Consider the following 24,424-nt stretch of genomic DNA (forward strand, 5'->3'; position numbering starts at 1 on the left):
TGCATCGACTACCGAGAACTCAAAAAAACTTACCATCAAGAACCGATACCCCCTACCCCGAATCGACGACTTATTCGACCAACTCCAAGGAGCCAACTACTTCTCCAAGATCGATCTGAGGTCGGGATATCACCAGCTGCGAGTCCTGGAGATTGATGTTCCCATGACGACCTTCCGAACGAGATACGGACATTACGAGTTCGTAGTGATGCCGTTTGGACTAACCAATGCCCCGGCCGTATTCATGGATCTAATGAATCGAGCATGTCGTTCATTCTTGGATAAATTTGTGATAGTATTCATAGACGACATACTCATTTATTCAAAGAATAAAGAAGAGCATAGTCAACATCTGAGGCAAGTCTTAGAGACGTTACGGACTGAGAGACTTTATGCAAAATTCTCAAAATGTGAGTTTTGGATTAGAAAGGTGGACTTCCTCGGTCACGTGGTCAGCAAGGAATGAATCCACGTGGATCCATAAAAAATCAAGGCTATCAAAAACTGGTCTGCACCAACTACACCAACAGAAATTCGCCAATTTCTAGGTCTTCCTGGTTATTATCAAAGGTTCATTCAGAATTTCTCCAGCATCGCAAAGCCTCTTACCGCTTTAACCCAGAAAGGTGTGACCTACAACTAGGGAGAAAAGCAAGATGCTGCATTTCAGACTTTGAAATAGGCCCTTTGCAGTGCACCCATCCTTTCTCTTCCAGAGGGGACCGAAGATTTTGTGGAGTATTGCAACGCTTCGAAGCAAAGGCTGGGTTGTGTGCTAATGTAGAGGGGAAAGGTTATTGAATATGCCTCACGACAACTGAAAATGCTTGAGGTCAACTACACCACTCATGACTTAGAACTTGGGGCGGTGGTCTTCGCTCTTAAAATCTGGAGGCACTACCTTACGGTACCAAGTGCACTATCTTTACAGACCACAAGAGCCTCCAACACATCTTCGACCAGAAGGAGTTGAACATGAGACAACGACGTTGGGTCGAATTGCTCAACGACTACGAATGTGAGATTCGCTATCATCCAGGAAAGGCAAACGTCGTGGCAGATGCCCTTAGTCGTAAGGAGTACTCTGGCCGAAGAGTGAAGTCATTAGCCATGTCGATCCATTTTCACCTGTCAGCACAAGTCAAGGAAGCTCAAATAGAGGCCTTGAAACCCGAAAACGTGATATGTGAGACCCTTAGGGGAATGGACAAGAACTTAGAAATCAAGAGTGACGGAGCACGCTACCTCATGAACCGAATATGGACACCCAAGTTTGGTGGATTTAGAGAGGTAGTTATGAGCGAGGCACACAAGACTCCATACTCCATACACCCAGGATCATACAAGATGTATCTAGATCTCAAGCAACTCTACTGGTGGCCAAACATGAAAGCGGAGATTGCTACCTATGTGAGCAAGTGTTTGACTTGCGCCAAGATAAAAATAGAAAACCAGAAACCCTCAGGTCTATTCCAACAACCTGAAATACCTGAGTGGAAATGGGAACAGATTTCCATGGACTTCATAACGAAACTGCCCAAAACTCAGGGTGGCCAAGATACTATTTGGGTAATCATCGACAGATTAACCAAGTCCGCTCATTTCTTACCGATCAAGGAAACTGATAAAATGGAAAAGCTATCGAGAACCTACATCCGAGAGATCGTATGACTTCATGGAGTGCCAATGTCTATCATCTCAAACAGAGACAATAGATTCACTTCCAGATTCTGGCAATCATTGCAAAAATCCATGGGAACAAGATTGGACATGAGTACAACCTATCACCCCCAAACTGACAGACAGAGTGAGAGGACGATCCAAACCTTGGAAGACATGTTGCGAGCATGTGTAATCGACTTTGGTAAGGCATGGGATGTTCACTTACCTTTAGTCGAGTTATCTTATAACAATAGTTATCATACTAGTATCAAGACTGCTCCATTTGAAGCCCTTTACGACCGTAAGTGCAGATCACCTCTGTGCTGGACGGAAGTGGGCGACACGCAATTGGCAAAAGGTCTAGTCCCTGATAGCACCCTCACTGGTCCGGAGATCATCAGAGAAACGACTGAAAGGATCGTGCAAATATGAGAACGACTGAAATCCTCCAAGGATAGGCAAAAGAGCTATGCCGACAAAAGACGTAAACCCTTGGAATTTCAGATTGGCGACCGTGTACTACTGAAGCTCTCACCCTGGAAGGGCATGATATGCTTTGGAAAACGTGGGAAGCTAAATCCTAGGTACATTGGACCCTTTGAAATCATTTCAAGAGTTGGTCCAGTGGCCTACAAACTCCGACTTCCAATCGAGCTTAACAAAGTACATCCACTATTCCACGTATCGAACCTGAAAAAGTGTTTGTCCGACGAAACACTTGTAATTCCACTCGATGAAATCGAACTAAATGAAAATCTTAACTTTGTGGAAGAACCCATCAAGATCATGGATAGGGAAGTTAAACGAACTAAATAGAGCCGCATTCCAATAGTAAAGGTCCGATGGAATGCTAAGAGGGGACCTGAGTTCACGTGGAAATGAGAAGATCAAATGCAACAGAAGTATCCACACCTCTTCCTCGGCCCCTAAAACTTTTCTTTTGTATTAAAATTTCGGGACGAAATTCCCTCTAACGGGGGGATGATATAACAACCCGTCATTTCAGGTCATTGAAGATCGAGTCTTGTAACCTCTTTGAAAAAGGGATTAGAATATCATCGAAAAATGAAGTATTCAAAAGCTCTGTTTGGAGTACGCTATGTAGTAAATATCATCTTAAGGTTTCCAATCATATAAAGAACACTAAAGTCTGAGTTATAACGAAGAAGTTATGACCATTCTAAGTTTTCCGACAAAAAAACCGGCAATACGAAGTTACGTAAAAACGCAAAGTTTCAATAAAATACTTTTTGACCTTAGGTGTCTAAATGAAAGTCATAGATATCGTTAAACTACAAATGTACATAAAAAGAACGCCCAAAACGGACATCGTATGAAAAAGTTATGAATTTTTAACGAATTTTCTTACCCCGATCTTTTAAAAAAAAAATAATAATAATTTCGGAATTTGCCGACGGAATCTAAACGAAAGTTGTAGATCTTAGTCTCACCTACGTGTGGATATGAAGAAAGTCGAAAACGGGGTTTGTATGAAGGAGATATGAATTTTTGAAGTTTGATAAATAATTAATATATATTTTTAATTATTGAAAACTTCGGTATTATCCGAAGTCTAAGTCATGCGAGTACGCCCTGCATACACGCGTACGCCCAGCGTACTCAAGACCTTGGTTCCGGTTCGTCCACGTCGCCCCCTATGCGAGCTACTCCCCGTCCTATCCGAACTCCGGGGCAGTCGAGGACTCGGTCATGCATGACGCACGGGTACGCCCCGCGTACGCCCGTACGCCCCACGTACCGAGGCCTCTCAGCCCCTATAAAAGGGATGCGAGGGTTCCGGGAAAACTTGATCATTTCCTCTCGTTCTTCTTGCGTTTTTCCTCGTTTTCCGTGCCCGTGCAAACCCGAAGCCCTGGTCGCTTAGCTCATGTTCCGAAGGTCGTTTATACTCCCGAGATTCCCGAGAATCCCGAGAAAATCCGCTTTTTCAAGCCAAAGTTCTGCTCGGTTTTCGTCACACCTTCTTCAAACTATCAAGTGAGTTCATACCCCCTTTAAACACATTTTAAATACATTTTAAATGTTTTTATACGCTTTTAGGGGGAATACAAGTAAACATACGGTTATTATCGTGCATTTTATAAAGTTTCACTTCACTTGTTTTTATCAAATAAATCACTTGGAATTCATTACTACTATGGAAAACTCTTGTCATACTTTGCGTGCATTAGACTTATACAAAGTATTTAGTGATTTCAAAGTACCTGTCGTTGCTAAGTCGTTTTATACATTCTAAAAACTTATGATTTATTCTTTGTCAAACATTGTGAAAAAGGATAAACTTTGCATACAAAACTATTACTTTAATACAGACTTAGTTGAGAATCCATGAGACGTGTATATCTTCAAATACTACCTTCTTGTTAGAAAGTAATACTACAAGTCCTGTCTATAACCAGAGTCTCCCGTTAGGAGAACGTGTCAAATGTGTATAGATCTATACGGGAAGTCATGATCCCGCACCCTGACTGTTAGCTACAGTTCGTCCTTTGGGGTGACAGTTGTCATAACGCTACGACGCCTAAAGAACGTCGCTACAGGCATATTATGTTTAGTATGGTTATAAAACTCATCGGATACACAATTATTATAGTACTTCTGATTGATGAACGAGTAGCTATTAAAACTATTCTTTATCTAACAAACGGAAATCTTCTGATAGGTTTATTATATAAATCTATGTTTAAAATCTTCTAAAGCATGTGGCTTGCTTCCAATTTTTAGTCTTGGACATTAAACAAACTATTACTTTAGGAAAATATGGGAATTTCCTGTATACAAACCAAACAACTATTTGGAAAATAAGGGGTTTTCTTGGTTCAACTATCTACATTTTTCAACACATACTCTCATGCATTTCATACTTTTATAAGAAAATAAGGGATTTTCTTGGAAAACATACACCCATTTTGGAATTACATTCAATTTTTCTAAACCACTTACGAACTCACCAACTTAATTGTTGACACTTTCTCTTTGAAATAACTTGTATTCTCAGGGAACCGCTAAGCAGGTTTGGAAATCAACTTTTGGGATTAACGCGTTGGCGTTAATTACTTCTTTTGAAAGATGTTTATGTATTTATCTTTTGAACATGTAATGAATACAATTATGTAAACATTTTTTTAAACCATTATATATGTATTGTGGTGTGTACTTTCCTTTCTATGAACTGTTATGATACTGAATATGACGTCCTCCGCCCCCGAATGTTTCTGCCGTTTTGGTTTGGGGGTGTGACATCTAGTTTTGGAATTTGAAAAGTTTTCTCTTAGGAATACTTTAATTCCAAGTTTAGCCCTTAGAATTTTAAATGTTAAAATTCAACCCTTATACTTTATAATATTATAAGTTAATAATATATATATGTATATATATATATATATATATATATATATATATATATGTGTGTGTGTGTGTGTGTATGTGTGTGTGTGTATGTATGTATGTATAAGAGCAAGTCAGTCTTACCGTTAGTAGTTCTCATTCATGAACCCGATCTATAAGGGAGGTATAAGGTTACTGCCTATAAAATGGTAGTTTAATGAGTTTCCACTCTCCCCCACCGCTTCCTTGACTGGTGGAGGTTCGTTAGCCGAACGGGTAGGACAAAGACTATAAATTCTCACTTCATTAAAAGTATTAATGTTAAATACTAAGTAAATAAACTTTTTATAAATATCTAATCTTAGTTACTTAGGAAAATGTGAATAAGGTGCTAATCCATGAAATTACACTTTGTACTTTTTTTAAGTCGAGAAGTGGAGTGTATGTGGTTAACCGGCACACTAACTCGTATTTAAGAAGGTAGGTAAATGGTAACTTAATGTTTATCATACTATCGATGGAGTGTGTGTGGTTAACGGTACCAAGTAATTTGCATGGTTACTTCACACCTTGTTTTGTGATCCTCAGCATCACAGTCACAAAACCTGAAGGGCACACTCAAGATTGAAACATGCCATTGAACAGTTCAATGAATCTCAAAAGATCTAGGAGTTTCAAATCCAATTAAAAAACCTAATAATCTATTTCGTTTTTCATGGTGGAAATTGGCAAATCGTCATTCACATATTCTATATCTTGGATTACGGAATCCCTCTTCCAAGTTATAAAATATTATGTTGGGTCCTAGCCTTAATATTTCATATTGGGATGTTATATTAAGGACTCTAAATCAACTATCTTGAATATCTCCTAAAAAGATATCTAGTTCAGACATCTATGATCTTCCCAAATCTCTTGGAACTTCACTTCCTCCACCTCCTCTAATTATTCTCCCTATCCTACAAGTTCAAGGTCACTCTAACCCTATTGGCAAGCAAGGTCTACGTGTGGTTGCATCTTGGAGATGAAGTCACATATTGACAATCCAGGAGAGTTGGGTGTCAAAGTCTTGAGAAAGTTGGTGGTTCAATCACTTTCTAAGTCACATAGTGAGTTCCTTTAGGACTCCTATGAAACAAACTATGACAAGACCCTTAATAATCTTATCTACTTGCTTGGTGCTGCTGAATCAACAATGATTTGGAAGGCTAGTAAAGCAAATTTGATTAGAAGATTGACTTCCCAAAATTTTATGTACATTGACAGTGATGACACTGGAAATCCAGAAAAAAGCATTCTCTTCCCAATTGAAAGGGATTGGCCGTAGTCAACTCGGTTGACCAAATGGTACAGAGAAAGGCTAAGTCTGAGATTGTCCCATGTACCATTCCCAAAGGGTCCATATGGTTCTATTGCCAAAAGGAAAGCGCATTTGTTGCAAAGCTGTCAATTTTACCTGAAAGATCATAAGGCTAGTAAAGTCAATAAGTTTGACTCTACTTCAGGTAAAGTCCACTATCTAACTCAGTTAAGTTTCCATTCTGAGTTTCTTATTACATGATGTGACTGGGTCACATGTTGATGTTTTAAGAATCAAAGGAAAGGTGAAGGAAACTTACATGCTGAACCTGACCGCGAAGATGGATTTCTATCTTCTAATTGAAGATCGGATTCCTGAGCTACTTCTTAGTAGTTATGATAGATTGCTAGAAAACATGTAATAGCATAGTTTTCATTTCAAGTTACATTGTAAGGAAAAAGTTCTTTCCACACTTTAAAATAAATAAAAGTTTGTTTTACTTTATTTTTTATCTCCTTACAATGGCATTTATGAAAACTTGATGTCTTTATGTTTCTAGCAACATTGTAAATATGAATCTGATTCTTTCATTTGTGGTAGTGTCTAAATTTACCAGATAAGGAAAGATTCTCATCACCCAAGTTTCAATTGGACCAAAACTTGGAATCATACAAGGTGTTTAGTGTGATGTGTGAGAATTTTCAACTTTGGAAAATTAAGACTAGTTCCGTGTTCACATCTATATGTAACTCAAGAGAAGGACTAAGGGATCAAGTACACCTTCTTATTCACTTTTCAAAGTCCACCACAAAAGATGGATAAGACTATTCGTCATGATTTACTAAGGGTTAGTAAATATGATTATACTTACAAGCTTAAGTATAATTCTAAAACATTGGAAAATTTCAATGTATGACAGAACGAATAAGAAGAATCAAATTAGGCAGAAGGATAAAAGTTTCTCAAATTTGAAAATATGGGGGAGTACTTTAGTATCATGTTTTCAGATCATCTTAATGATTTTGAGACCTTATCACAATTCATCCTCTAAGTGCATTATGATAGTTAAGTAGAGGCATTATGAATTGTTGAAGTAGTTAAATCAAGAAGATGATTCATACTTCGTTCCAAAAACAATTCATAGAGTTATACTCAAAGATTGTAACTTGAGTGACATGTCTTAAAGAAGGTTTAAAACACTTGTCAAATGTAAGAGTAAAAGTTTTCTACTCTTGTACATTTGAAATTGGTAAGTTGTGATGTTTTGGATAAAACAAAGACCAACTAAGGCTAATTGTGTTAAGTGTCTGTCTTGATTAGAATCCACACAATCTCTTGATTATTTGGCAAGAAAGTCTTATAGCTCAAGGAGAGAGTGGGAGTATAAAAGATCCTGACAGGGTTTCAAGAAGCAATCAAGAATAAAACCTGTATTTCATCACTAGCACACAACTAGAGGTTTATAACCTATCATGTTGACAATTATTGTGCCCATTCCAGTTAAGTTGGCTATACATTTGAGTTCTACATGTTCTCAATTGTTTTCATAGCTACTTGGAAGCAATGGCAGGCCCTTGAGCTGCCAGGTGGTAAGAAGTTAAGATTGCACAAGTTCAATCTAGATGAGTTAGGATTTGTCACTAACCTAGTCTTGTGATAATGGTTTGACAAATTCACATGGATAAGAACACATACATCATAAAATCTAAGTGTCATAAGGTTTCTCTCCGATTCATAAAAATGATGGTGAGGAAATTCCTTCACTAAGTAGATTTTGAGTAGATAGAAATTGTGGGAATGACAAAAGGTCTAAATATTATGACTATGACATCACTCTTCATAATTGTTTAGACACACATGTGAGCTATCTAAGAGAGGTGTATGATTTTGATAAAGTCTTATCAAGGCAATCTAGTATCAGAAATCTAAACTTCGGTAAGAAAGTCAATAAAGTATTGATTTCTAGAAGTCCAGTTGATATTTGGGTACATGTCAAAGCTAGTGGGAGCATAAGTGCTATGCTAATAATCATCATGTTAGCGGGAGCATGATAATTATGATAAGTATTGCAAGTTAGCAATGTTAATTATAGAAAACAAAAGTTTCAATTCGTGAGGTTGCAGGGGTTGAAAAAAAAGTTGTTTTGCTATATTTAAGGGAGAGGAAATTATACTTCATTTCAATTCTTAAAAGCTTAGATTGAGCTTGTAATCATTCTAAAGAGCTTATATTGAGGTTTTAGTCACCTTTAGTCAAGAATATATATATGAATTTCATGTTGGATTGGTTCAACTTAAGAAAAATTCTATATATTGTGTTCTCAAAATTCGATTATGATTACGGCGTCCCTTTTGCTAGTCAAAATTTGAGAATATGGCAAACAAAAATTATTATGGCAAAAGACTGGTCTAGAACCATGTCTTTATACAAAACATCATGAATTGTGTCCCATTTTACTTTGGGTACAAGATCGATTACATGTGCTATAATATTTATCCTTTCTGAATTTTCCAAATGCCTTGGAGCATTAAGGGGAACAATGTCTAGAATTGGATATGACTAAAGTGATTAAGAAATTATCGAGGACAATCTAAGGTTTACCAAAGATTGGTTGCTCAAGGACAATTAGAAGTATACTATTAATATTGGATGGACCATATTGACATAGTTTGAAAAGAGGCAACTCTTGTTCAAAAGTGGTAGTCAAAATGGGAATATAGAGTTGTCTTCATAGGTGGAAGCAATCTGTGTAAGGTTAAAGAAACTTAATGCAAGAAGCATGTTCAAAGCAATGCACTTTGAATCTGAGACATCATTTCCATGGAATTTCTCTCCATTAGGATACTCTGTAATGATTGTTGCCAAGCCTTTGTGGCTTCGTGCATAATCATTACAAGAGGAAGAGTGCATATAAGTTTAAATCTAAACAGATTTTGATAAATGATAGGAATTTGGAACTCTTACATCGAAGACAGGGAATTGGGAGTGAGAAAAGAGAATCATTGAAATTATGTTGAATTGATCTAATTCACATAGTGTACATGGTTGGAGCATAGGAAACCTAGTGTGATAAAACCGAAACAATCAATAATGAGCACTGTTGTAAAACTCCCGATTAATCTCCGATTAATCCCAAGGTGCCACTCAACTAATTAGAGAGTGCTTAGTGATTAATCCATGCATACATAATTAGTGAAACGTTATAAAACGATGAAAATTTAACATTTTGAAGAAGTTTTATCTCAATGGAAAGTATTTGAGGCATGATTAGTATTGTATTGATCTTATTAACCTGTTTTGTTATCATATTAGTGGTATTTACGAATTTTGATATGATATTAGTCATATTTAATTTTTTAAAATTTAACAAATTAGCAATTAATGGTACCCGATTAATCCCGTGATTTATGTCTGCCTAGCTGATTAATCCCTGGACCCCCCGTCCACCGAGTAGCTAACGTCGAGCGTTTTTTGCAACCTTGATAATGAGTAATCAATATGGTGATATATAGAAAGTGTTTTATTTATATTCATAGGTTTGGATGCCATATTAGATTCATTTATTCTTGTGTTACACTTTGCATGTTTTGACTTCTATAATAACTAGGTTATTCTTTCAGAATGACTAAGTTATTCAAACCATCCACAATCGATCATATATTGGAAGTAGATATGAATCAAGACTATCCTGGTTTGGCTTTTAGAGGTCCAAGTTGGTGGAAAACGTTATGCTACAACACCCATGAGTGCTCATAAGTCCTGAGTATTGGATTCAACCCACACTCATTTGAATAACTTCATGGATTTTATCACAAGTGATCATGAGACGATAATATCTTATATTCTTCAAACCTAGATATATGAGTTGTTACTATGAGTTGATAGTACATTGATTGCACGAAAATGCATTGGTAACTCGATGTTATATAATGTGCCTTTGTGTATGATTCAACAAGTAGTAGAACAAGCCATATGAGTCAAAGTTTATCCATTCCTTTTACCTTTGGGATAAAAGCGATATATGTGGGCCCCTCGATGATTTAATGATGATACATGTGAGTGATTAGCCAAGCCAGGACTGATTTGATTTGTTTAATCAATCAGTCATCATGAATTAGAAATCGGGAAACAAAAAATGGATAGAGAGAATGATTATAATCCATGTCTCAGTCCATATGATATCTAGAATGGAGGAATATATGATCCCTTATATATAGGGCAAGTCATTGACAAAGGTTAGATTTCGTTGAAAAGGTCAGAGTTCGACAGCGGCTTTAAGAGCTACGATTGCCAGTTAGGTATTGAAGTCATACTCAATAATAGTTTTCTACTTATCCAAGTGGGAGACTGTTGGATTAATTTGTAAGTCCATAACTATATTTGGTATGTACTTGACCCGACCCGGCATGGTCCAGTTGGGTTTCACTTAACCGGCACAATTTATATGGATAATCTTTTGAGAATAGTATATTTATGATTATATTAATATATTATAAGCTCTAATATATTAATATGGAATCATATTATTTAATTAGTATTGATCAAGAATTAATTTAGAATTAATTAAGTGATCAAAATAAACTAATTAAATATGGACTCTTATATATATGGTGTGATGGGCCAAGTTTATTTAGGTTGGGCTATGCTTTCATGGATAGTCCATGGAGTGTTTAACCCATGGATCATATGAAATGAAAGGTCATGGGTTTAACCCTAGTCTCCACACTATATAAATATGTCCTTGGTTGGTGAAATGGGCACTAGTGTGGGTACACTAAGAGGGCTAGCCGATTTCACTAGAGAGAACCAAAATATTCTTATTCTCAAAGTCTTCCAAGGTGTTTTGGTGATTTGTGATTCCACTTGAGGCTTCCACACTATTGAGGTTAAGTTCTTAAAGCTTGACGACATCAAGCTACACCAAAAGGTATGTCATCTAACTAGTCTTTGTAGTATAGTTGCCTCATAGTATGCTAGTTAGGATTAAAGCCTTGGAAAGTTCTTATTTGCATGTATAATAGAGAAAGCATAGATCCAACTTTTATAGGGTTGCATGTACACCATTGGAGTGTTAGAATGCTCAAAACTTAACAAACACTTCATATAATTCATTTCAGTTTATCTTTGGTGTCTCGCTTAACGAAAAACATCAAAACTCTGATTCTAAACATGCTAGAGTAAACAAAGCATTCTTTACTCCACATATTACGAGGTGTCTTCATCTTTCTTAGTGTGAAAGGATTTTCAAGATATGATCTGTAGTTACTAGATCATGGATGTAAAACTTAACTGGAACAATGTATAGCTCATCTATGATCGAACCATTTCCAATAATGTTTGATTCTTTTTCTTAGTCATGCAATTGAACTAATATGTTCTTGGAGGATTAATTGTGATACAATTCCACAATTACTAAGATTATCATAAAAAATGATACTACAACACCCTCCTTTCTTTTCAAATTAGAGATTTTTTTATCTTCCAACCTAATAGATTATTCAGTTCATTCTGGTACTCTTTGAACCTTTTGAAAATTATCAAAATTATACTTAGTCTTATAAACATAATCATATTCGCCGAATCATCAGTAAATCATGACAAATAGAGTTGTCATCCCTTGTGGTGAATATGAAGGGTCTATATCAACATGTATTTGTTGGATTTGGTGTCTATGCCCATAACTATTATTGGGATGTACTTGAACCTATTGCAGCATGGTCCTTTTATGGTTGCCTTTATTAATGCAAATTGATAGAATGGACTTTTGAGAATAAGGTTATTTATGATTTATTAATATATTATAAGTATAATATATTATTATGAAATCATATTATTTAATTAGTACTGATTAAGAATTAATTTGGAATTAATTTTATGGTCAAAAGAGACTAATTAAATATATGGGGATTTATTATGTAAATCATTGATTCTTGTAGTGTGGGCCAATGATCCATGATTATGTAGATGGGCTAAACCAATCCATAAATAGTCCATCGAGGTTAAATCCATGGAGCATAAGAATGTGGAAATTCCAGGGCTATTAGGGTTTACAAAGTGTAACCCCTAGCATGTGCAACACTATAAATAAGCCCCTCCTAGAGCCAAAATAAGTTGCCACTTACTTACCAAGAGGGTGAAGTTGATTTTATGCTAGTAACACATTCTCTCAAGCCTCCTCTTGCATTTTGGTGTTTGTGAACCAATAGAGGCATCATACTTGAGGTGCTCAACCTTTCAAAGGTCAAGAATTCTACCCTATTCAAGAGGTAAGCATCCAAACTAAGTTTATATTGTATAATTAGTGAAAACATAGGAGTGTTATAGTGCATGTGCACCATAGGAGTGTTATAGTGCTCAAACCCCAATAGTGCTATCAGAGCGTTGGATTGATTTCTATTATACTTGATGCTCACTAATTTTTTTAAGCTGAAAAAGTCAAAATTTTGGCCTCTGACTGGTGAACTCGCCGAGTCCATGAACAAACCCGATGAAGACACTCAGTAACAGAGCAACTTGCCGAGTCCAGTTCATGTACTCGACGAGTTGAAGGCTCTGTTTGCAGAATTTCAAGTTTCTTGTCCTGGTTTAGATTTGGAACACCACCACATACTTTTTTGGATCATTGGAAATGTTTTTATGATATGTTAGTGCTTATACTCATCCAACCACAAGGTAATTGTGAAAGTTTTAAAATAATTGTTGTTTTATATGATAAACAAAATTTCTTTCAAATTGTTGACTTGAAGTTATCTTGATTGTTAGTTTAGTTAGATCATAAATTATGTGATAATTTTAGTTGTTAGAAAAATGATATAAATGTTTTTAATGACCTCCATAACTTGTCCTCAAGTTATGGAAAATGAAAGGTCTCTTCATTAAAATCCAATTAAACTCATAAGTTATGAATGTGGAGAGTTTTGACAACTTTCAAAACTTCCCCTCAAGTTTTGGAATTTGTAAAATCTTATTAATGAAACTTTAATTCCAAACCCTAGAGTTTTAAAAGTTAAAATTCAACCCTTGTACTTTATAATATTATAAGTTTAATAGTATATATATATATATATATATATATATATATATATATATATATATATATATATATATAAGACTAGTCAGTCTTACCATTAGTATGCCTCATTCATGAAGTCGGTCTATAAGGCGGGGGGGGGGGGGGGGGGGGTGTAAGGTTACTGCTTATAAAATTGTGGATTAATAGGTGTCCACTCTCACCCACCGCTTCCTTGATTAGTGGAGGGTCGTTAGCTGAACGGGTAGGATACGACTCTAATTATCACTTCAATAAATGTATAATGATGAATATAAAGTAACTAAACTTCTATTTAATTCCCAATCTTAGTTACTTTAGGAAAAATATGAAAATGTTGCTAATCCATGAAATTACACTTTGCACCTTGTTAAGTCATTATTGGAGCGTGTATGGTTAACTGACATACTAATTTGACTCACAATGTATGGCAAAGGGTAGCTTGATGTTAATCATAGATCAATGTAGCATGTGTCGTTAACCGGTACATTGATTAGGTGATTTGTAACATTGGGTGTACCAAGTTGATTTTCATGGTTATTCACACATTGTTTGTGATCATTGGCATCCCAGTCACAAACTTGAAGGGCACAATCGAGATTTAAACATGCCATTGAAAATTTCAACGAATCTCAAAGATCTAGAAGTTTCTAATCAATTAAAACTTAATAATCTATTTCATTTTCATGGTGGAAATTGGTAAATCGTCATTTACATACCTTTAAATATTTTACAATTGGATTATGGCATCCCTCTTTGCAATTGTAGAATATTGTGTTGGGTCCTAGCCTTAATATTTCATGTTGGGTGTAATATTAAAGATTCTCCTTTAATATAAACATTGTTCTTCTTCTTTTTCAGATGTCTATCCCAAGTAATGCTTCAAGCCCAATTCCTTCAAGCTCTTTCTCCCTCATGAACCTCTATGGAGGGTTATTTTTTATGGCTCGAACTTTAGTGATTGCATTCATAACATCAGAATGGCTATTCTATATGAGGAAAAAGAATATGTCCTTGATAAAGAGATAAAGTAGATTGATGTCACTACTGCTACTCCTGAACAAATTGATGAACACATTACTCATGAGAAGGATGCGATAAAGGTGCCGTGTCTTATGATTTCTACAATGACTGGTGAGCTGCTGAAGTCCTATGAGGACTACTATCCCTATGAAATGTATCATGATTTGATGGAAGGATACCATCAAAGTGCTCGACAGGACAGGTATGAGATCATTGCCTCCATAATCAAAACCAAAATGAAGAATGGTGAACCCTATTAGATTAGGTTTCTAAGCCCATAATTATAATTGGTATGTACTTGACCTGAGAGTAGCATGGTCCCTATGAATTACATATCACCAGGACAATTTGATAGGATGGACTTTTGAGAAGATGTGATTTATGATTTATTAATATATTATAATTTCTAATATATTAATACGAAATCATATGATTTAATTAGTATTATTCAAGAATTAATTTGGAATTAATTTAATAATCAAAAGAGACTAATTAAATTAATGGGGACTAATTTTGTAAATTAGTTGTACATATATATATATATATATGTGTGTGTGTATATATATATATATATATATATATGTGTGTGTGTGTGTGTGCATGTGTGTGTGTGTGTTTTGGGATTATGATACATGATGGACTTAGTTTATGGAAGAATCCATAATGAGTTAGCCCACTTAATTCATGGATCATGGATTATGTATCATGGATCATGGATAATAACCCCAATAGTATGGAAGTAACTAAACTTTTATTCATTCCCAATATTAGTTACTTTAGGAAAATGTGAATAAGGTGCTAATCCATGAAGTTACACTTTGCACTATGATTAAGTCGTTAGTGGAGCGTGTGTGGTTAACTGGCACACTAACTTGGACTTAATAAGGTAGGAAAATGGTGACTTAATGTTTATCATAGTATCATTGGAGCGTGTGTGGTTAACCGACACTTTGATTGAGGGGTAATACATTAAGTGTACCAAGTAATTTGCATGGTTACTTCACACCTTGTTTTGTGATCCTCAACATCACAGTCACAAAACTTGAAGGGCACACTTGAGATTGAAACATGCCATTGAAAAGTTCAATGAATCTCAAAGAACCTAGGAATTTCTAAACCAATTAAAACCTACGAAAATTTATTCCGTTTTATGGTGGAAATTTGTGAATCGTCATTCACCTACCTTCAAATATTTTATAGCTTGGATTACGGCATCCCTCTTCTAAATTATAAAATATTGTGTTGTGTTTGAGCCTTAATATGGCATTTGGGTGCTTTTTAAGGACTATCCTGAAATCTAATCGAAAACTTATTCTTTCATTTCAGATGTCTTCCAAAAACAATGCTTCTGGCTCAAACTCTACTAGCTCCTTCTCTCTCATGAACCTTTGTGGGAGAGTCATCTTTGATGGATTTAATTTTATGGATTGGATCAGAAACATTTGGATGGTCACTCGCTATGAGGACAAAGAATATGTCCTTGATAGGGAGCTGAAGGAGATTGATGAGTCAACTGCTACCCCAGAGGAGATTGCTGCATTTCAAGCACATGAATGGGATGCTACCAAAGTAGCATGCATCATGACTACCACAATGATAGCTGAGCTCCAAAAGTCCTATGAGGATTATTACCCTTTTGAGATGCACATGGACTTGATGGAGCGATACCATCAAAGTGCTCGTCAATAGAGGTATGAAATAATTTCCTCCATGATAACCACCCAAATGAAGGACAATGAGTCCCTCACGTCCCAGTTACCGAAAATGCAAAGGTATGTGGATCGCTTGAAGAAACTGAATGTTGACTTTCCTAAGGAGTTAGCAATATATATCATTTTGCACTCCTTACCTTCATGTTATGGTTAATTTAGAATGGCATACCACATGAATAAGGACGAAGTTACACTTAGTAAACATCAAGCACTCTTAAAGACTGCAGAAAGTAGTCTTCAAGGTAAGTTGGGTGTTACTACTCCTCCTACTCCTACTGCGGCCAATGTCTTGGCAATCGGGCATGGCAATGGTAAGAAGAGAAAGAACCCTTCTAAGGATACCAAGGGTAAGACCCTTGAAGGCTCCTCTTCAAGCAAAACCAAGAAAGGTTTTTTCACTCCTTCTGCTTACCCTAATGAGGCTGAATGCTTCTATTGCCATGAAAAGTCAAACTAGATGTGCAACTGCCCTAAATACCAGCAAGATCTTAAGGATGGGAAAGTGAAACCCAGCCATGCAGGTATATACACTATATTGTCTAATAACCCACCTCATTCTAAGTCTTGGGTCCTTGATACAGGTTTTAGAATTCACATATGTTCTGATTTTCAGGGACTAAGAAGAAGTGAGGATTTGGAGCATGGAAAGATAAACCTAATCATGGTGAATAGGAAATTTTCACCTGTCACCAAGATTGGAGTTTATTCCTTGCTACTAGATAGTGGGTTTACATTAGACGTGAATAAATGTTGTTATTCGCCAGAAATGGCAAGAAATGTTATTTCCTTTCATGCATTGTATAAACAATGGTTCACCTTTTATTTTGTTAATAAAAGTGGTGGTATTGATGCTTTCTATAATAGTGTTTTTTGTTTTAAAGCATTACCTTGTGATGGTGTGTATGAAACTGTATCTGTTGTAGATAACATAAGAAATAATGTATTGTGTATCGACTCTTCCACTAGCTTAGATAAAGCATCTTTATGGCATTGTCGTCTTGGATATATAAGCAAGAAACACATAGGCTAACTCTAAATGGATGGAGTCTTGGAATCATTCGACCTAAAGTTGGATGATAGTTGTGAATCTTGTCTACTTGGAAAAATAAAAAAGTCACCTTTTAGTAGCACTTGTGCTAGGGGTGAAGGTATGTTGGATCTCATACACACAGATGTGTGTGGACCCTTCAAAACCACCACTAGAGATGCTAATCGCTTTTATATGACTTTTATTGATGATTTTAGTAGATATGGATATGTCTACTTAATCAAACATAAGTCGGAAACCTTTGATAAATTGAAAGAGTTTAAGGATGAAGTGGAGAATCAGTTGGGGAGGAACATTAAGATGCTTCGATCCGATCGAGGTGGTGAGTATCTTAGTATCGAGTTCCTTGACTATCTTAAGGAATGTGGGATAGTCTCACAATTGAAACCTCCCAGAACACCACAGTTGAATAGTGTCGCTGAGAAGTGCAAACGAACCTTGTTGGACATGGTTCGTTCCATGATGAGTCGAGTTTCGCTACCTATCACATTTTGGGGTATGCCTTAGAGAATACCGCCCATATCCTTAACCTAGTCCCTACAAAGAAGGTTGCCAAAACACATCACGATATATGGACTGGAAAAGTTCCAAATCAAGATCACATCAAGGTTTGGGGTTGTGAGGCTTTCCTGAGATGCGAGACTCACGACAAGCTCAAACCTCAAAGTGAGAGGTGTATTTTCATCGGCTACCCACATAAATCTTTTGGTTATATCTTCTACAGACCTAGTGACTATGTGGTATGTGTATCAAGAAGAGGAGTCTTTTGAGAGAAGAACTCATAAGCCAAGGAGACAGTGGGAGGCAAGTTGACCTTGAAGAAATTCAAGAGTCAATCGGTAAAGGAACCTCAAACCCTAACCCTCAACCTAAGGAGGAAACTCCATGTCGAGCCGACTGAAGAGTCCATACCTCTGAGGCGTTCCACCAGAGTTAGGAATGCACTTGAGAATTATTATGGTTTCCATATTACTGCAGAAGGTCATACCCTTATCAGTAATAATACACTGATAAATCTGGAAGAGCCTAACAGCTACACGTAAGCCATGGTAGGCTCTAAGTCTGCTAAATGGAAAGAGGCTATGGATAGCGAGATATTATCCATGTATGACAATCAAGTTGACAATGTACCAGGTCGTAAGACAGTAGGGTGAAAATGGATCTTCAAGAAGAAGACTGACATGGATGGTAATGTACACACTTATAAGGCAGGACTGGTTGTTAGGGGTTCTTCACAAACTCCGGGAGTTGATTATGATGATACCTTTGCACCAGTGGCCAAGATTAAGTCTATTTGGGTTTTGTTAGCCATTGTTGCATTTCAATGACTATGAAATATGTCAAATGGATGTAAAATTTGCTTTCCTTAATGAAAAGTTGGCTGAGGATGTTTACATGGTTCAGTCAGAGGGTTTTGTAAGTATGTAATACCCTAATATAGTGTGTATGCTTGAAAAATCCATATATGGATTGAAACAAGCACATCGTAGATGGAATCTTTGCTTCGATGAGAAAGTCAAAGAGTTTGGCTTTTTGAGATGTGAAGATGAGTCTTGTATATATGTCAAGGCTAGTGGGAGTATAGTTAGCTTTTTGGTACTGTATGTGGATTACATACTACTCATAGGAAATGACATCTCAACCTTGTAGGAAGTGAAATCTTGGCTTGGGAAGTGTTTCGCTATGAAATACCTAGGAGAAGCTTCGTATATCATCGGGATAAAGATTTCGAGAAACAGGAGTAAAAGACTAATTGGACTTAGTCAGATTACCTACTTGGAAAAAGTGCTGAAGAGGTTCAGTATGGAAAATTCCAAGAAAGGAGATTTACCTATTCAGTGTAATGCCAGACTGAGTAAAACTCAGAGCCCGAGTACAGATAAAGAAATAACTGAGATGAGTTGAGTCCCATATGCTTCCGTTGTAGGCTTAATCATGTATGCGATGACTTTTACTCGCTCTGATGTTGCTTTTGCTTTAAGCATGGTTATCAGATATCAGAGTAATCCTGGCAAGGCTCACTGGACTGTAGTAAAGAATATTCTCAAGTACCTTCGAAGGACTAAGGACTGGGTCCTTACCCTTGGTGGGAGTGATGACTTGAAAGTAGCAGGGTATAGTGATGCTAGCTTTCAGACTGATAGGGATAATTTCCACTCTCAGTCGGGCTGGGTCTTTACCCTAAATGGAGGGGCAATTATTTGGAAAAGTTGCACACAAGATACAGTGGCCGATTCCACTTATGAATCAGAGTATATAGCAGCAAGTGAAGCTGAACAGGAGGCTATATGGCTAAGGAACTTCATCGGAGACCTTGGAGTTGTACCAGCTATTAAGGAGCCCCTGGAAATTTTTTGTGATAGTGAAAGTGCAGTTGCCTTAGCAAAGGGACCAAGGGATCACGGGAGATCCAGGCACATCGACAAAAAATATCATTTCATTAGACATCGAATAGAAGAAGGAATCCTCGTGGCAAAGAAGGTATCATCAGATGAGAACCCGACAGATCCCCTCACAAAGGGACTGAGAAGGGTTAAGCATCTTCAGGATGCTAGGAGCATAGGGCTAAGAGATAATATTAGTTTTTAGAAGTTAGATAATTTTTAAATATGTAAAATGTAATTGACATTTGATGATAAATAAAGCAGTTATTTTTGAGTGAAGTGTTGCAATCACTTGTCAATCATTTACTAGTATTTCTTTTTGCATGTTTTGACTTCCAGAATAATTATGTTATGGTATATATCATATTATTCAAATTCTCCACAGTTAATCATATGTTGGAAGTACATATGAATGAAGACTTTCATGGGGGTGTTTGTAGAGGTCCAAGATGTTGGATAAAGGGGGCTACAACGCTCATGAGTGCTCATAAGTTCTGAGTTTTGGATTCAACCCACGCTCACTGGTATCACTTCATGGAATTTGTCTCGAGTGATCGTGAGACGGTAATATCATATAAGTATTCAAACCTAGAAATATGATTTGTTACCTATGAGTTGGTTATGCATTGATTGTATGAAAACGCATTGGTAATTCGATGTTATAAAACGTACCTTTGTGTGTAATTCAACAAGTAGTAGAGCAAACATATGAGTCGAAGTTTATCTCTTCCTTCTTGGATTAGAATCGATATCTGGGCCCCTCGATGATTTGGTTTTGACCCATGTATCGGGCCCGGTCAGGACTAAATTGATGTGTTCAATTAAGTTCTATGTCAAACAAATCGAAAATCGGGAAACAACAGCTAGACAATAGAAAGAAATTGTTCCATGTATTTGTCTGGCTGATATCTAGTACAGAGGATTATATGATCAATTATCTAAAATGGCACACCATCATCTTCTCAGTTTCGAGAGACCTTGAAAGAACTACGATTGTTGATCGGTTCCTGAAGTCATACTTGAAACTATAGTTATTAGACTTATCCAAGTGGGAGACTGTTGGATATAGTGTCTAAGTCCATAACTATATTTAGTATGTACTTGACCCAACCCGGCATGGTCCATTTGGCTTGCATGGCATCATGCACTTGGATAGACTAAATGAGAGAAATAAGACACTTATGGTTTGTTAATATATTATAAGTTCTAGTATATTAATAATAAGAATAATAATATTTAGTTAGTATTGATCAATAATTAATTTATAATTAATTATGTGATCAAAAGAAGACTAATTAAATATATGGGTTGATTGTGTCAATCATCCATAACTTATATAGTGGGCCAAGGATCCATGGATTATCAAGTTGGATTAACCCATAAGATGCTCCATGGATGCTTCATGGGGGTTACATAACACATGGGTCATGGAAATGAAAGGTCATGACAAGTAGGGTTTACATGGTGTAACCCTAATTGTAACATACTATATAAAGAAGCTATTCTTCACCATTTTTGGCCACTAGAGTGAATCAAAGAGGGCTAGCCGAACATCCAAGTGTTCTTATTCTCTTAGAGTTTATTCCAAGTGTACTTGGTGTTGCTTGAAACATTTGAGGCATCACACTTGAGGTGCTAGGCTCACAAGGTTTCAAAGCAAACCAAGCTACAAAGATGTATGTAATTCTTACTAACTATTAGAATAAAAGATCCCCATGTATGCTAGATAGGATTATGAACCTTGGAAAATCATTTTGTATGTATCTTAGTCAAAAATAGATCCAAGGTTTCTAGGGTTGCATGTACACCATAGGAGTGTTAGAATGCTCAACACCCAACAAAGTTACTGTCTTGTGTCAATTATTTACTATTGTTTCATTTTGCATGTTTTGACTTCCAGTATAATAAGATTTATTCAAACCATCCACAATCTATCAAATGTTGGAAGTATGTATGAAAGAATACTGTCATGAGTTGGCTTGTAGATTTGTCTAAGCCGTTAGGCATAGCTACAGTTTTCTACACCATTCATGAGTACTTCTAAAATAGGATTTGAGTATTGGATCAACCCACACTCACTTGAATCACTTCATAGAATTTATCACGAGTGATCATGAGACAATAATATCATATAAGTCTTCAAACATACATATACGAGTTGTTGACTATGAATTAGTTGTGTATTGATGATACAAAAACGCATCAGTAACTTGATGTTAATAACCTATCGTTATTCATGATTTAATGAGTAGTTAATGCAAGCATATAATGTTGAAGCTTATATGTTAAAGCGATATCTTGGGCCCCTCGATGATTCTATTTTGACTTATGTGTCGGGGCCGGTCATAACTAAATTGATGTGTTCAATTATGTTCTATGTCAGATGAATCAGATATTGAGAAACAAACTGCTGGACAATAAGTATGACATTGTTCCAGGTATTTGTCCGGTTGATATCATGAGAACAGAGTAGTATATGATCCCTTATCTAATGGATGTGTCACAGAGTCGGTCAAAGTTGAAATCAGCTTCTGAAAGCTTATGATTGCTAAGTCAGTTCCTGAATTCACATTGGCAGTAATAGTTATTAGACTTATCCAATTGGGAGACTGTTAGATTTGATGTCTAAGACCATAACTATTACTAAAATGTACTTGACCCGATTGTAGCATGGTCCTTTATGGTTTTCCTTCACCAATGCAATTTGATAGGATAGACTTTTGAGAATAAGGTTATTTATGATTTACTAATATATTATAAATATAATATATTAATATGAAATCATATTATTTAATTAGTATTGATCAAGAATTTATTTGGAATTAATTTTGTGGTCAAAAGAGATTAATTAAATATATGGGGATGGATTATGTAAATCAATGATTCTTGTAGTGTGGGACAATGATGTATGATTATGTAGATGGGCTAAAGTAGTCCATAGATAGTCCATAGAGGTTAAATCCATGGAGCATGAGAATGTGGAAAGTCATGGGTTATTAGGGTTTACAAAGTGTAACCTCTAGCATGTGCAACACCATAAATAAGCCTCTCCTACAGCCAAGATCGGTTTCCACTTACTTACCAGGTGGTTGAAGTTGATTTTGTAGTAATAACATACTCCCTCAAGCCTCCTCTTGCATTTTGGTGTTTGTGAACCAACAGAGGCATCACACTTGAGGTACTCAAGCTTTCAAAGGTCAAGAACTCTACCCTATTCAAGAGGTAAGCATCCAAACTAAGTTTATATTGTATAACTTCCATTGTAAGCTAGCTACGGAGAAAATTTTGGAAAAACTGAAAATGCATGTATAATTAGAGAAATCATAGATCCAAAGCATTTAGGGTTGCATGTGCACCATAGGAGTGTTAAGTGCTCAAAACCCAACAGTATTAGATAAATCCTTCACATGTTTTACATGAACATGTGAATAATGATTTAGTCATAATTTTCCAATGAATAAAATTCTCATGCATCATGAAATTTGAATTGTATGAGTCCAAGTATTTTTCCAATTGAAACTTAGTGATGAGATCCCTTTCGCTTGGCCATTTATGACGGTACCGCAAGCATGTACTAGAAGAATCAATGTCCATAATTAACATTGTTATTATTAGAAACGTGATCAACATTTTTCATTAATGCCATTGAAAGGAAATGTAAAAATAAGGCAACCTCATAAACAAAAAAATCATTTTATGGAAAAAAGAAAACTGGAACTTATCCTTACAATGCATAACATGCAAAACTAGACATCTCCAAAGAGTAATAACAATGTATTAAATTATCCTAACTTACTAGGAGTAGCTTCAAATTCTTACCATCAAACTATGTAACGAAAGTCCATTTCTCATGATCAGATTTAACTCAATTTATTCAAGCTTCCTTCTTCTTTTAAATCTTACAATACCATCAAAATGTGATCATCACATTATGTCACACCCTGCCCAGCCATTGGCGGAAACACCGGACAATTCGATGTAGGGATAATTAGATCTCGGCAACATGTACAATCAAAAACAAATGTACATTTTAAATAATTATTTATTATTGATTTTTGAAGGATTACATTGTTTTTAGATAGACAAAAACTCCTAAAAACAAATGATAATAAACTTCAACAACTCCGTTGCAAACCTCCTTCCTACTATTGAGACACTCCTCCACACTCATCTTTCTGTGAATACATGTATTTTGAAAGCCAACATAATGTTGGTGTGCACACAAGTTTTTTATTTTTGAATATTTTTAAGAATCCTTTTCTTTGAGAAAACTTTTCTTATTATTAACCTAGCTTTCTATCTTTTCAGGATATTTAACGATCCTAGCGTATTTTAATTATGATATATTTTATTAATCCCAATTACAATCTTTTTGGAAATCTAACGATCCAAGCGTATTTTAATTATGATATCATTTATTAATCCTTATTTACTATTTTTTAGGATATCTAACGATCCTATTGTATTTAAATTATGATATCTTCTATTAATCCTTGTTTGCTATATCTTTTATGACATCTAACGATCATAACATATTTTAATTAAGATATCTTTTATTAATCCTAATTTACTCTCGTTTTAGGATATCTAACGATTCTAATTAAGATATCTAAGGCAATTTTTTATGTATTACTGTGAGCCCCTATAATTGACTCTATGACCGTAAATGTACCCTAAACCACGACGCTTCATCGGGCGTCGAATAGTAACTTCAATGGGAGGTATATTGTTGGGAATCTTGCTACCAATCATAGGTGGGGTTGTCATGGACCTGTATAGATCTATACATAACTTCCTATCTCTCACAAGACTAACGATTAGAGGTATTGGGGATATGTCGAATTTAATCAACGCTTTCGGTTGAATAACAAACTCACTAATGCATCAATCCTAGGCTTT

Source organism: Lactuca saligna, chromosome 7 (genome assembly GCF_052625555.1).
Source record: "Lactuca saligna cultivar CGN05327 chromosome 7, ASM5262555v1, whole genome shotgun sequence".
Classification (NCBI taxonomy): domain Eukaryota; kingdom Viridiplantae; phylum Streptophyta; class Magnoliopsida; order Asterales; family Asteraceae; genus Lactuca; species Lactuca saligna.